This window comes from Nuphar pumila, chromosome 6 (genome assembly GCF_984573655.1).
Source record: "Nuphar pumila chromosome 6, dmNupPumi1.hap1.1, whole genome shotgun sequence".
NCBI lineage: Eukaryota > Viridiplantae > Streptophyta > Magnoliopsida > Nymphaeales > Nymphaeaceae > Nuphar > Nuphar pumila.
The window spans coordinates 28,813,043-28,829,627 of record NC_143254.1 but is presented as its reverse complement, the minus strand read 5'-3'; the positions used below and the strand labels follow the sequence as shown (position 1 = coordinate 28,829,627).

At 36.2% G+C, this 16,585-nt stretch overlaps 1 long non-coding RNA gene across 1 annotated transcript; it reads left to right on the top strand.

The window, feature by feature from the left end:
• Positions 1-2,903: 2,903 nt before the first annotated feature.
• On the top strand, positions 2,904-4,821 carry LOC149834502 (uncharacterized). Its single transcript, XR_016432540.1, has 3 exons — positions 2,904-2,990; positions 3,085-3,433; positions 4,648-4,821. It is a non-coding gene; the product is annotated as an uncharacterized LOC149834502 (long non-coding RNA).
• The last annotated feature ends 11,764 nt before the right edge of the window (positions 4,822-16,585 follow it).

Sequence of the window (16,585 nt, the reverse complement as noted above, 5' to 3'; positions counted from 1 at the left end):
GTAGAAGGCTCTATTTGTGAGGCGTACACTTTAGAAGAGATTTCAAATTTCTCATCTATATACTTTGAACCTCACATTCCAACACGTTACACATTCTTGCCTCGTAACGATGATGGAGAACAAGTAATTGTAGCTGACAAGCTGTCGATATTTCAACCACTTGGGCATGCATCTAGTAGTTGTCGATCAAGGCTCTTGACAGATTGAGAGCAAGATGCAACACACATCTATATTCTTTTTAATTGCTCAGCGATCGACCTATATATCGAGTAAGTATATGTAGACGCAACATAATTATAAATTATTTTATGTTCTATACATGCATACATGGTTCGGTAATATAAGTATTTGTGGTTTGCAGACGATTTGATCTGAAGTTGCGAAAAGAAGTTTCACATTTCACTGATGCAGAAGTACAAAAAGAACTTGAAACTAAGTTTATAGAGTGGTTGAAACAGTTGGTAAGGATGCTAACATAAATTTTGTACTTGTAAACAACACTAAGTTACTTAATTGGTCGTGATTACAATCATTGTTTATGTATGTGTGTAGGTCTGCCATGGTGATGTTAAAGATCAAGAAATATGTGATTTAGAAAATGGTCTGACCAAAGTTGTGCAATGCTACAACGGGTACATCGTAAATGGTTATCGATTCCATACAAAAGATTACAGTATAAACAAATCAATGATGAATAGTGGCGTGTGTGTCAAGGGTAGCAGCTACGGTGAAAATGAACATGATTACTACGATGTTATAGAGGAAATAATGGAGTTGTCTTACTTAGGCATAAATAATAGGGTAACTGTATTCAAGTGTCATTGGTTTGATCCAACTGCAACATGACTCGACAAAGCCTCAAGCATTGTGGAGGTGAATCATAAATCAAGGTTTAGAACATATGAACCATTCATATTAGCCTCGCAAGCTCAATAGGTTTATTATATTTCATATCCGAGTATAAAAAAGTTAGATAAAAATGAATGGTGGGCAGTTTGCAAGGTGAAGTCCAAACTATACCCTGAGTATGATCAGTTACAGGAAGAAAAGTTAGCTGAAGACAGTGATTACTATCAATCAAATGATATCTATGACTTCTCTTATGGTCACGATGTTTCGCATGATATGCATGTCATATCTTAATTGGCCGATGAAACATTCATAGAAGAATGTGATCCAAATGACATATAAAGTGGATGCGTAAACAATGAAGAAGAAGAATATGAAAGTCAAACAAGTAACGAGGAAGAATTCTCAAGCTAGTGAGCAAAATCTTGAAATACAAACCTCTATTTGAATGCATTGCAATACTTGATGTGAATGATTTGAATTATTTGAATGTATTGTAATACTTGATGTGAATGAATGAGTTGTATTGCAATACTTGATGTGAATGATTTGAATTATTTGAATGTATTATAATACTTTATACGAATGATTTGAATGCATTGCAATACTTGATGTGAATGATTTGAATGTATTGTAATACTTGATACGAATGAATGGGTTGTATTGCAATACTTAATGTGAATGATTTGAATTATTTGAATATATTGTAATACTTGATGCAAATGATTTGAATGCATTGCAATACTTGATGTGAATGATATGAATACATTGCAATATTTGATGTGAATGACTTGAATGTATTGTAATACTTGATGTGAATGACTTGAATGTATTGTAATACTTGATGTGAATGACTTGAATGTATTGTAATACTTGATGCGAATGAATGGGTTGTATTGTACATGATGTGAATGATTTGAATTATTTGAATATATTGTAATACTTGTTGTGAATCATTTAAATGTATTGCAATACTTGATGCGAATGATTTGAATGTATTGTAATACTTGATGCGAATTATTTGAATGCATTGTATGACATTTGTTATTTGTTAGAATATGGTTCATGGAGGTTACAGTGGTTGTTCATCCAGTAGTAGTCAGGTCCAGCCTTCATCTTCACGGGCTCTTGTGATAGGTATATTGGATGCTTGATTAGTTGAAATGCGCATTCCAAGAATTTCTAATATATTTTTTTACAGATGATGTTTCGCCTGTACACGACCCACCTACACCAGTTGATCATACAAGTCAGGAGCCAACATAGGATGCAGAGTCTTCTCAGTCTGGCACAAGAAGACTCATTCGAATAGTGTATATCGATAATCGACCGTAAGTATTTTATTTTTACTTATTGCATATCTTATAAATATTTTATGTTGATATTTACTGTGTACCAATTCATATACAACACGAGGTTTGAGCCAAAAGAAGTAGTACGCGAGATTAGAAATTCACTTCTTCAATATCTACCAGGGCCGATCGCTCAATGGAAAGAATATCCAAAAGAGGTGATAGACAGATTGTGGTCCTTATTTACGGTATAAAGTTATTTGTCATAGTTAATGTGTTTCATATTTAATTTTTTGTTATAGTCATGTCTACTAACTTTCTGAAAATATATATAGGCTTCGAATCGCTTCGCTACTACGATGGAGAAACATAATGCAAGGAAGGTGTGGCAGAGGGTGGTTGTCACTCGATTTGCAGACATGCTGCACAATATGAAGACTGCAACAAGAAAAGCATCTAGTGGAATAGATGATCCACTATTGTGAAAGGGTCATGGCCCTATTACTATCAGGAGAGATTATTGGGAGGGAATGCACGACAAGTGGATGGGGGATGCATTTCGAAATCGCTCTGTGAATGCTGCACAAAATTGAGCGAAAATACCCGAAGCCTATCTACACACAAGAGGATCTAAGACTTTTGGGAGCCACCTGAAGAAAATGGTAACTCATCAATATATAATATCATATTTCTAAGTATTGTTGCAAACTTGTTAACTAAATCTTTTATCATTTAACTTCGCAGGAAGCAGAAAAAGGAGACATTGTTCCATATAAGGATGTGTTTGTTGAAACATATAAACGAAAGACCACGGGAGACTTCGTATAAGAGAAGGCGAGAACGACAATGGTATGTATTTATTCTATTAATAATCATTGCAATATGCAAGTTATCATAATGTTATCATAAATTATTAATGCATACTATAAACATTATTTTGTAGGAGGCATATGAGCAACAAATGGTAGAGCGATATGGCGATGACGTTGCATCCATCATTTGATCCTACAGCATGGGTGACTGCAGCAGGTGAATCCAAAAAGGGTCTTGTGTTCGGGTTTGGAAGTAATATGAACACTTCACCTGTTATTGTTTCTTTTAGTTACGACTCATAGACTTCTTCCGTTGACATAAGCTCTAAGCAGCATCCTATTCTTTCTGATGATGATGTACGTCAGATCGTTAAGGACACAATGCGTGACTACTTCCATGAAACCGTCGCCGATGTTCTCTGAGCTAAGTTCAACAGTTTTTTGTTGAACAAGGGAACTTCGATTGCAGGTCCCTCTCAGGTATAAAAGTTTCATGCAATATATTGCATGTCGTTAGATTTCATGTAACTTTGATTGCCTTAACATATTCAGTTTTTTTGACTGCCTTAGAACACATATGAGCATGCTATAATCACATATTCAGTTTTTTGACTGCCGTAAAACACATATGAGCATACTAGAATCACATATACAACTTTTTGCCTGCCTTAGAGCACATATCAGCATGGTAGAATCATATATAGAGTTTTTCTGACTGCTTTAGAACACATATGCACATGCTATAATCACATATTCAGTTTTTTGACTGCCTTAGAACACATATGAGCATGATCGAATCACATATATAGCTTTTTGCTTGCCTTAGAGCACATATGAGCATAGTAGAATCACATATAGAGTTTTTTGCCTGCCTTAGAGCACATATGAGCATGCTATAATCACATATAAAGTTTTTTGCCTGCCTTAGAGCACATATGAGCATGATAGAATCACATATAAAGTTTTTTTGACTGCCTTAGAACACATATGAGCATGCTATAATCACATATTCAGTTTTTTGACTGCCTTAGAACACATATGAGCATGCTATAATCACATATTCAGTTTTTTGACTGCCTTAAAACACATATGAGCATGCTAGAATCACATATAGAGTTTTGTTACTGTCTTAGAACACATATCATTCATGATAGAATCACATATAAAGTTTTTTGCTTTGCCTGCCTTAGAGCACATATGAGCATAATAGAATCACATATAAAGTTTTTTTGACTGCCTTAGAACACATATGAGTATGTTATAATCACATATTCAGTTTTTTTACTGCCTTAGAACACATATGAGCATGTTATAATCACATATTCAGTTTTTTTACTGCCTTAGAACACATATGAGCATGATCGAATCACATATATAGTTTTTTGCCAGCCTTAGGGCACATATGAGCATGGTAGAATCACATATAGAGTTTTTCTGACTGCCTTAAAACACATGTGAGCATGATATAATCACATACACCATTTTTTTATTGCCTTCGAACACATATCATTCATGATAGAATCACATATAGAGTTTTTTGTCTGCCTTAGAGCACATATGAGCATGATAGAATCACATATAGAGTTTTTTTACTGCCTTAGAACACATATGAGCACATGATAGAATGACATATAGTGTATAATTTATTTCAATATATTTTGTTTATCAATACTGACTGTTTTTTTCTTGTGTAGGTTGTTGGCGATAATCAGCGTAACGGAGCTGAAGAGACAGATCAAGGCAATGAACAAGAAGACACACAAAATCTTGGCGATGATTAGATTAATGTGTTGAATTTGTTCTATTTTTTTTTGTTTTAAAAATGTAATTGTTGAATTGTAAATAATTAAACTTGTGAATTTTAAAGTGGAACGCTTAATTGTTTTAGTTTCCTTTTATATGTAATTTTATGTGTACTTTGTTTTTTATTTACAGGAAATATAAATTGTAGCGTTCTCGATATTTAATTTTCAAATATTTTTTTTCTTCTTTGCAACGGATTAGCGACGAATATATCCGTCGCTATACATATAATTTAGCGACGGTTGTAAATCTGTCGCCAAGCCGAGGTCGTCGTTTAGTACCGACGGATTTGCGACGTAATTCATCGTTCGTTATTCCGTCGCAATTAGCGACGGAACTGGCGATAGATTTATGCCGTCGCCAGTTAGTGTCGAAAAATTCGCATTGTAAGATATATGTCGCTAAGCCGGTTAGCGACGGATTAGCGACGAAATAAGGTCTTCGCACTGCTTTGTTGTAGTGTAAGACCAGAGCGCACTTACTTTTATTCAGGCGAAGGCCTGCAATTACAGCGAAGACTTTAATAATGAAGCACAACCTGGACATTTGATTAACATTCGCATAACCAAATATTAAAGTATCGTCTGCATATTGAATTGCGTGACCAACAAAACCAGGAATGCCCAAAGAATCCAAGAAGCCTGTTTGTTTTGCCCTTTTCATGAGAATAGGTAAACCATCTGCCGCGATATTAAAAAGGATAGGGGCTAGGGGACAACCCTGTTGCACACCTCTAGCCAACTTGAATTCTTCCGCTCTCAGTCCGTTGATGCAAACCGATGATACGAATTTTGTGACCAACTCCTTAACACATGCTATAAACCAGTTGTCAAACCCTATGTTTGTTAGAGATTCAATCAAAAAATCTCATGTCAGACTATCATACGCCTTGTGAAAATCCAATTTTAGCATGAAGTACTGTGCTTCAGTCGACTGTAAAGAGTGAAGAAGCTCAGTTGTACAAATAAAAGACCCTTGCAAACTTTGACATAGAATAAAAGCTCCTTGGTTCGGAGAGATAAGTTGATCAATGACAGCGCACAACCGATTAGCCAACACCTTAGATATAATGTGATACAGAGTACCTATCATCAAAATCGGCCTGAAGTTGGATATGTTTGATGCCTCTTGCCTCTTAGGAATCAAAGAGATGACTGTCACATGATATGGTTTAGGCAGTCTCACATTACGATAGAATTCATCAAACAAGTGGAGCAGGTCAGTTTTAATAATTGACCAAAAAGCTTTGAAAAAGTTGACGTGAAAATCGTCAAGGCCTGAGGCCTTCCATTCCGAGAGTTCGCTAATAGCATTTGAAATCTCAACTTCGGTGAATCGAGCCTGCAGAGGAACAGATTGGTTTACCGTCAACCACTTATAGACCATATCGCGGATGACCCCCTCGACGCCTAAGTCGGTCGAATACAGCTTGGAGAAATAAAAAGTAATAGCTGGCAGGCAATTTTGTTGACCAAACTGGCATCTATCGATCTCGACCGAGAGTAACAGGTTCTTACTGTATTTATTTGATGCGTTCATGTAAAAAAATCATCTATTATCATCACCATTAGTCAACCATGCAACTCTGGCCATCAACTTTCATCTAAGCTCATCTCGAGCTCTCTATTCTGCAACGAGGGGCAGAGAGGACAACGATATGCTTCTGCAACCGAAGCACTTGACCCTCCGGCACGCCAACAAGATCGACCTAACGTTGGGCTAGATATGAGACCTCAGTTTTCCACTGGCCGATGAACCTAAGCTTGTTCAGGTTATTAAAGTTGAGTTATTCCTTAATACGTTGCTGAAGACGAAGAAGTTTTGCATGGATACAGATAGCCGCCAAAGATTCCTATAGCAGGTTGAAACTACGCTTGTCTGGCCAACTGCTGAAAGTCTGGCACACGAAGCCACCACTCCTCAAAAAAGAACCTATGACACGCTTTGAAGCCAGAGGAAAAGAGTCGAGCATTGATCGTCCCCTATGGCTCTGCATGAGAGTCTGGGCTATGAATAGACTGCAACATAACCGATCATCTGAAAAGACCAGCTAAGCCCATCATTGATTTAGTCAGCTTCTACCTTATGGCAGTTTATTCATCGGTGCATTTCTTACTGATTGAAGTTCTTATCTTACTTTCTTTGGGTTGCTTAAGTGAATGTGAGGATTTCTTACTGATTAAAGTTCTTATCCTAGGCGCTTTTGGTTGCTTAAGTGACTATGCTGGGAACTACCATTTCTAGCCTTGGTAGCTGGGAAACCAAAAAAAAGTTAGCAAGTTTTGATCGTTTTTAGTGACCCACCAGCCAAAAAATAGTTGGAGACAGTGTTCATGTCAGACAGCATTGACCACTGATCACAATCTCTCTCCCCCCACTTAATTCTTTTTTCCATTAATTGATAAAACAAGTTTTAGCTGTAAACAAAAAGGGGTGTAAAACCGGGCGCACCTTTGGGCGAAAACATGCCCCCTTCACATAAAATTACAAGATCTAATTAATTATTATGGGTAACCCTGCTATGACTTGAATCCTTTCTATTTTCAAGTCTAAAAAAATGACCAAAACAGAACACTGCTTTAAATGCATATAAATGATCATATAAATAATTCAAGAAACGATAATTTTTCATACAAAACAAGAAAAAATACATACATACATATATATATATATATATATATATATATATATATATATATATATATATATAAGAGGCAAATATTATTGTCTCTTTTCAACAGAACATGGGCTCAACAAATACCTGGTGTTGGGATGCATGGGCTAGCTGTGCACAAAGGCCCGTACCATGTCATGGGCTAACTCAATGTATTTAATATATACAACCAATAAGTTGGATGGGCACTCAAGATCTACTCTCAAAGTTGCATGTGCTAAACATTATTGCAAGTAAGATGGGCAAAAGCAGTAGCTATCACTCAAATTTATGTCATCAGCCAAAACAACAATTAATGAAGTGTTTGGAGCGTAGTCACTAATATAACCAATGCTTTGAAAGAAGATTTTAACGTGATATTATCTCATATTAACTTGTATTCGGTATTTTCAGAAATTTTATTTTTATATTTATATTTTCTTATATGGTTAATATTTTTCCCAGAAAACAAATTGATATAATTTAAGAGATTTTTTCTCATCGATGAAATTCTTAGGCCTCATTTGCAAACTTACATGGGAGAATGCTGAGCTGGCAACCTGATACAATCCTTTGCCACCATGAATGAAACAAACATCAAATCATCATGCTTTTTGTGAGTAAATCTATTCATATCTACATTGGGTTGGAGATCATGAAGTCAGGTACCCAACCTGAGATGGGTTGGGTTTGAGCTGACTTATGCAGCCCAAAGTTCAGTAAGAATATATGGGGCTGGACCTAGCCTGTTTAGTAAATGAGCCGGGTTCGAGGAGGGTCAAAATGCCATCTCAGTAGAGCTTAGTCTGGTGCAGCCCATTTACTAGTCGAGTTTAAAGGGCACAACCCGTCATGAATCCAGCCTGACAAGACACGAACCCAACTTGAGTCCGATAAGTGTAGGATCCAGGTTTCAGTGAGCTTGAGTTTGGGTCATGTTCATTGAATCCTGGTGGACCCCGGGTTGGGCTGGGTTAAGCAGGCTGGAAGACCACCCACTAACTCTATACATTTGAGGAATGGTAAGTTGCCAATGTCATGACAAGAAGCTTTTTAAAATATGTTTCTTCTCCTTCACTAAGAGAAGTACATCAGCACCATGTGAATAGTTGAAGAAACTAACCTCGTGATGTCAACTGGTCGGTTTTATCTGGACCCACCAAATCCAAACCCTATAGGGTCCGGGTATGGTAATAAATAAGACGACTCGATTAAGACTAGAATGCAGGCCCGAAGGTCCGATTAATACATGGATCCAGGTATAGTTTGTAAAATTTTATACCAGACCCAAGCCTGACTCGGACCAAGCCCTATAGGGTCTGGGTATGGTGATAAATACGAAGACCCGATTATAAGACCCAGGTTCGGACCCGAAGATCTGATTAATACATGAATCTGGGTATAGTTTGTGAAATTTTATACTAGACCCGTGCCCAACCTGCAATTTTTTTTTTTGTAAAAATGATAAAAAATATATTATTTTACTGGGTATGGTCCGTTCTTAACAGGTCCGGATATGATTTCTCTTATAATAGACCCGATTAGACCCAATACCATACCCAAAAATTGGGTCCGAACCAAACCCAACCCGCCGACACTACTCGTGATCGCGTAGTTGAGTTTAAATTTCATACAGAGACTATCTGCTGCTACGTGTAAAGTTATCCATAGGCATGACAGAAACAAGGGATTTATTAGGTATGGCCTGACCTAGGGCTGGGAAACGAGGCTAGCAGCTCGGCTCGGCTCAGAATTGAGCTAAGCGAGCCAGCTAATTTAGGTAAATGAGCCAAACATGAACATGGCAAGCACAGCTCATATATGTTTGTTTTTCATCTTATATATTTGATATATATCAAACTTTAAAAAAAAACACTTGAAACAATTTTTAGAATTATCTAGCTTGTAATCAGCTCATACAGCTCAGCTTATAATGAGTTCAGGCTCGGCTTAACTCAGCTTGGCCCAAGCAAGGCTGTACCCTTAATAAGCTGAGCCCAAACAGCTCAAGCTCTGCTCCTTGGGCACATTCACCAGCCCTAGCCCTAGCCCTAGCCCTAGTCTGAAGACTCTAAACCATTCATGCATGTCTGAAGCAATTTACATCAACATTGTGTGAATGTATTTTCAGATGTAATAAGGGGCCCACAAGATTTGGGCTCACAAAGAGTCAGTGGTACACTGGTACTTGATTGGACTGTTAGGAGTTGAGCATTTATGAAGTAACACCTAAGCACACTGCCTTTCCAGAGGCACCACAAAAGTGAGATCCTTTGATGCTTTGATACGTTGGTCACATGCGGAAGGTGGTTGGTTGTCCTCGTTTAAGGCAGTCTGATAACAACTTTCTTGGAGATAGGTCTGCCTCACTGGAGTAGCATCGCCACATGACTATTCCTAGAGCATGCTCATGGGTCACATCTGCCCTGAATTCGACTTATTTATGTTGTGTTATTGTATTTGGACAACAACTAGCAGCATTTATATGATGACAGGATCCCATGTGAGTGAGAACTTGACCAAGAACTAGTGTATTCCTTAACAAGAGAGAGAGGGTAGAGGATCAACAAAGAGTTGAGCCCGCAAGCAAACAACATACCTAAAACAAATGGCTGAAAGCATGAAGGCAAAACAGAGAAAAAAAGAAGAATAAAAAGATCTTCCAAGGTCTTGAAGAAGAGAGGGCGACCGAAGAGGGTGGATAACATAGGAAGAGAGATGCAAAATTGCATACACATCAATCAAGGTGCAATGAATGAGCTTATTTAAGGTAACCAAAATTTGATGAAAGATCACAATGTTGCGAGTCATTCACACAACTCACCAAAAAGTAAAAAACCAAGTTCTCCAGATCAATCATCACCGCTTGTAATTGTGAACCTGTGGCAGGCCCCATAAAAGGTTGAGCATAAAGGATTCATGTCTCACGATGACTTCAGGTTGATTTCACGTACTTTTAAAGAGATCCACAAAGATTGGGCAGGCCCAAAATAGGTGGTAGGTGAATTCTTCTATCGCTTGGCAAAAGATGAACCTATTCAGATACTGAAAACCCACCTTCTTTAGGAAGTTATTTGTTTGGACCCTATCATACAAAATTAACTAGGCTAAGAACCGAGAGCGGAGAGTTGGACCATTAGCCCATAAAAGGCGCTCAGGAAGCCAATCAGCCTTAGGAAGAAGAAGAGACCATTTAAGAGTTTTGGTGCAAAAGTGCCGCTAGGCGCAATTGCTTAATGCAGAAGCTGCGAGTCAGGTCCGAAATCACTATCTTGCATGAGGACGAAAGACATGACCTTAAGACATATGCGACGCAGGTGCAAAAAATAAAGCCTGTTGGGACAACGATTATAGTGGATTGACTCAAGAGAACAATACTTAGCATGGAGCAGAGGAGCACACGAATTGCCTGAATGGTGTGTCATCTAGTATTGCTTCACGATGAGAGCAATACTCCTTAGTCTGGAAGCGACGATCCAAAGACCAGCCATACGCCTTGGTAACACCAACGAGTTTCATTCAACCATGTGGCACTTAGTCTGAGGTTGGCAGCTAGACCAACGAAAATCCGTCATCAAATGGGAGAACTTCTTCTCCACACCCAAAGGCATCAGAATCATGAACATAAAAAAAAATTGAGATAGAGGACAAGACGTGCCTAATAAGGGTAAGCCGACTGGCGATGAAAAGGTAGGAAGCCTGCCAGAAAAAAAAATTTGGTCTGGACTTTTTGGATAGTAGCAGTCCAAGCGGCTGAGGGAATGCACGTTATTTGAAAAGGGAGACCCAAATAGAAAATAGGTAACTCCGAAGTTGTGTAGCTAAAAACCACCTGTTCGATAGCCAGCAATGAAGGAGGGCATTGAACATGGACAAACAACATTTGATGTCATTAAGGGATAAACCCGAAAGAGAGAGGAAAAGGTGAAAGATGAGCTTAAATTTTAACATTTGTTGAACGAAAGCGCGGCCGAAAAGGATCATGTCGTCAGCATAGGTGAAAATATGATGGGGAAAATCCTGGATGCTGATGGGATCAATAATGCCTTTATCCGCATCCCTCTTGAACAATACCACGAAACCCTCGGCAATGACATTAAATAACAAAGGGGAGAGAGGGCAGCCTTGCCGAATACTGCGTTCAAGCTTGAACTGCCTACCTCTTGCTTCGTTAAGCTTAATCAAAGAGTGTGCATTTGAAATTAGCTCACGCACTCATCAATAAAAATGGTGACCGATACCAAAATTGGCTAGCATGTGGAATAAGAAATGCCAATGGATTGAGTCAAATGCTTTATGGAAGTCGAGCTTGAAAGAGAAGAAAGGTTGGCCGCTGATATGCAAAGAGTGAAGAACTTCTGAAACCAAGATGAAAGAGTGATGAATTCGTCTGGAGATGATAAAAGTGAACTGGGAATTCAAGAAGATTTGAGCAACAACGGCTCTGAGCCTATTGGCCAAAACCTTAACAATAATGCGGTAGAACGCACCCGAGAGAGAGAGAGAGTTTTGTCATCTGTTTTCTTGATTCTAAGGAAACAAAGGTTTGGACTGATATCCCCATCTTTTCTCTTTTTTTCTTTATAATTTTACTGTGGGGAGAAAAAAAATAACCTACCAAAATCAACTTTCACGCAGCTACATTTCCCAGCCTTAATTAAAAATATTTTTTTTAAGCAACCCAAAGATGTACTTGCTACATCAAATCATTTTGGATTTTGATAATCGTTCTTTTCTAATTTAGACCCCTCTAGTAAGAAAGTGTTTATAGCTAGCACATACATACAGGTGTTTGACCTACTTTACCTGTTCATCATAGTGGCTATTGTTTAAATCCAATCCATTGAGCCTTACTTTATATGGCCTAGTTTAGATTTCTTCTTCTTTTTCTTGAAAGGTTTTTGGTGCAATATCTCGTCCCCTGACCAGTGTAATCACTCTGTTAACAAAATTTTCTTTCATTAAAAAAATAAGTCTTACTCAGAACCTCTATGTATTCAACTTTCAACATTCTAGGTGACAATCTTGATGACAAATTAATGTCTTTTGGTACTCGGACTAGTAAGATTTTCATAAAAAACTTTGACATATTTCATGAGATAAAGGCAATCTACATCTCAGGATTTTATTTTATTTCAACCTTTTCTTGAAAATGTATTTATTTCAACCTTATACATAAAACTCAATGAATGGCTTTATTCTTATGTTACAAACAAATAAAAGCTTCGTTTCCGTAGAATTTATTGAATAATGAAGATGACACCTATAATAAAGTTAATGTAGGGCTTGATGCAAAATATGTTTGCTGTGTTAGCATAATGTCATTTAGCCTTTTTATTTGAATAAACTAATTGAATCGATCTTGAATCAGCCCCTTTTTACCATCAGTTGGCGTGTCATTAAAAAATAAAAATGATAAAAGTATTTTAAAATGTTAAAAATATTTAAAAATGAATTTGAATAAACCTTGAATTGGCCCTTTTTAAATCACCGTTGGGGTCAACCGACTCGATCTGAATTGACAGATTCAGACCAACTTCGACAATATTGCTTCAAAGCACTGCAAAGATGGTTTTGGAAAGAAAGGGATGGAGCAAGAATGGTCGGCACATATATATGTTGCAGCTGCCAAGTAACCATGGCATAGCGTGAAGAATTGCAGTATGCCAATAACTTGAAATTTGCTAACATTACTTGAAATTTCACAATGTGGAGGAGTTCATACAAAAGGGCTCACCAAAAAATTTGATATGACAAGTTTCTCATTTATTGGCAATCTTGATATAAACTTGATTTATAAACACACTTGATGAAGTTTTCAAAATCGAATCATTTCTTGGCTAAATTCTAATTTCCTCATGTCACATTCTAGGCCTTCCGTATAATTGACTCGACTTTCCTACGGGATGATCACTAAAAATCCATAGGAATTTGGATGTCTCTATTTTAACAAAATTTTAAAATACCATAATGGCATCTTTAATTGTTACCATTATGGCAACAGTTAAAAGCGGGAAAATAACACCAGCTTTTCTCATGTGAAAATGGATTTTTTTCATGTTTTTTTCTCAGAAAGTTATTGAAAAAAAAAATAAAAATAGAAAAAAACAAATGTTTATAAAGGAAATTATTAGAATAAAAAATGTTTTCTGGTGATTTTCACCATTTTAATAGGTGGAAAATTTCACAATTTTCATGTTTTCAAAGAATTTCTTGTATTTAATTGTCATTATGATTGCATACCAATAATTTTATTTCAAAAAAATATTTTATGCATAGCTTTTTTAATATGGTGACACTTACTAAAGCTGATGCAAAAGCAGTTCATTTTTTATAAAAGATATAAAAAATGGAATAAGAAATTTTTAAATACAAGTTTATAAACACCCTGTGATTCTTGGATTTTCTCAATATCTTGCGACTGCAAATCACAAGCACTCAAGTTTATGGAATATAAAAAGGTGCACATCTGTAATTGTGATTCTTACTTAAGAATGCTTATCCCTTGAAACCTGTGATTCTTGGTTATAAGATTGACCTTGCGACTGTTGGGTTAGGTGATATCAATCACCAATTTTTTCTATATCGGGGTTAGTAAGTTCTTTTGCTTTTATTTGAGAGGTATTTTGGTTATTTGAGCCTTATTAACAAGAGGAAGAAAAGGTGAGGCGTCGTCCTTAAGCTTAATGACAACTTTTTCTAATTGTAGAAGTTGAGAATAGATGGGGTTTTGCTTGGAAAAAGCTTTCCTATGTCTCGAAGATGTTTTTGAGGGTGTTTGCTGTCACTAATCTCAGTGTTTTTAATATGTCTCGAAGGTGTTTGCCGTTATGAATCTCACTGAACCATGTATATATATATGATGGTAGGAATAGGTTGTGGCCATCTCTTTTGGTAGTGTTGTTGGTAGACTGCTAGATTTTCTGAATCATGAGTCAAGCACCGAGGCTAACTTTCTCAAGAAATCTTAGCTAAAGATGCAAATGGGTCAAAGCTCCAACCTGATTTTGAACTGGATCTGACCTATATTGTCAAATTTAAATAATATATATTTGTTTAAACACAACGTGCTCTAGTAAGTTCCATGTAAAAAACGAGTAAATAATAAGTCTGGAACTGGACCAACTGTGTCTAATCCGACCAACTTTATTATTTCATATGAAAACCAATATATTTCAGCAGATATAGCTTTATAAGAGTTAGACCATATCCAGATACAAAACTCTACTATGAGATCCAAGGTCACCAATTTTCTCGATATTTTGAAAAAAAATTGGATATTAGTTTTTTTTTGTACAACAATGAGTAAAAATGTGAAAGTAATGTGATATTTAGACATTCAAAAATTTATTATATTATCGTTGTAATATCATGATCATATCAGAATAATTTGCAAAGGAATTCTTATTTTTATATAATTTAAGCATATTTTTTTCATACTTTAAAAGTTTATTTACCTGTTTACTTATATATTTTTTTTAAATACTCATAAAACTTAATAGTTTTTTACCTTTTTTATTCTTTATATGTTTTTTTTAAATATCAAAACTTTTCCATTAAAAATGGTACCCACATGGATAAGGAACCTCCAGTTGGAACTTATAGTGGGTTGGTAATTCTTTGTATGTAATCTGCATGTTTGGGTTCGTAGAAACATGTGTTTGGATCATGTTATTCCAATGTGTAAGTAAAATTTTATGGGGGTTGAAAAAACAGGAACCTACAATGTATCAAATTTTCAATCCTCACAAAATTGTACTTTTTACATTGAAAAAAATATGATGCAAGAGTCAATTCCTACTATTTTCTCTAAGTTAAACACATTCATGATGTTATATTTAGTTAAAACAATCTCACTATGAATTCCAACTAGGGGTTCCTTACTCTCTAGGGTACCCAATACTTTTTCACACACACACACACACACACACACACACACACATATATATATATATATATATATATATATATATATATATATATATATATATATATATATATATATATATATATATATATATTTACTAATGAAGGTACGAAACTAATGAGTCAAAATCACTTTTTAATTCAATTTTTTTTAGTTTTTTGTAGATCAAATGTTACAGATGTGATACACTGGTTTGTTTAGTAGGAAACTTGTTTTGAATCATATGATTATGACAAGTAATTAGGTTTTTAAAAGTGTCAGAAAAATCAATGGCCCACAATGTGCTAAAATTTCAAAACTCAAAAGATCACATTTTTGCATCAGAAAAGCTCGATCCAAGGCTTAGCAAACAAACCATGTTAAATGTTGAACACGTCGTCTATGTGGTTGGATTGAGTTGATACAACTTACACTTATGATTTCTAACTCATTAGTTATGTACCTTCATTAATAGCCAATATTTATCATATATATATATATATATATATATATATATATATAACATTAGATGTTTCGCCATTGCTGATCCCACGTCCACCGATAATGCACAAAAATCAACCAAGATGAACAAACGAGGGGTCGTTGGATGCCGGGCTCGTGTGTGTATATAGTGTGTGTGTGTGTGGATCATGTGCTGTGATTTTGCTCCACAAGTGGGCTAAGAAAGCATTGGAAAGTTGCCCACACAACTTTCTCATGATCAATGTGATCATACTCCCACTTTGCAAACATGCCCTAAATTTGTATATAATGTGAAAAGTTTTGGGGTCAGGAACACCCAAACCAGGCCCAATCGGCAATATGGTCCTGCTGAATCCACCTAGTAAGCTTGGTGGGTCTACTTAAGTAATTAGGTCCCAGTGTCCAACTAATTAGGTTCTTGCATAATTGAAGTTTAAATTGAAATTAACAAATATCAAAATCATCGGTAAATCTTCTTGTTTAATCCTTTGGGGGGGGGGGGGGGGGCAATGTTGTCAGTATCGGCCCTGAATCGTTGGCCCACCGATTCAGCTGCATCGGCCCATATGAATCGTTCTGTATCGACCCAAAACTAATAATAAATTATTACATGTCATTCATAATGTGACACGTGTTAAACCCATTAAAATAAATTTAAAATAATGTCAAAAAAATATTTTTGGTATTTTTTACATTTATTAAAAATAGCTGATTCAGGTCTACAGCATATCAAATTTCTGCACGCGTATCGCCGATACGCACCGATACTGATGACATTGCTTTGGGG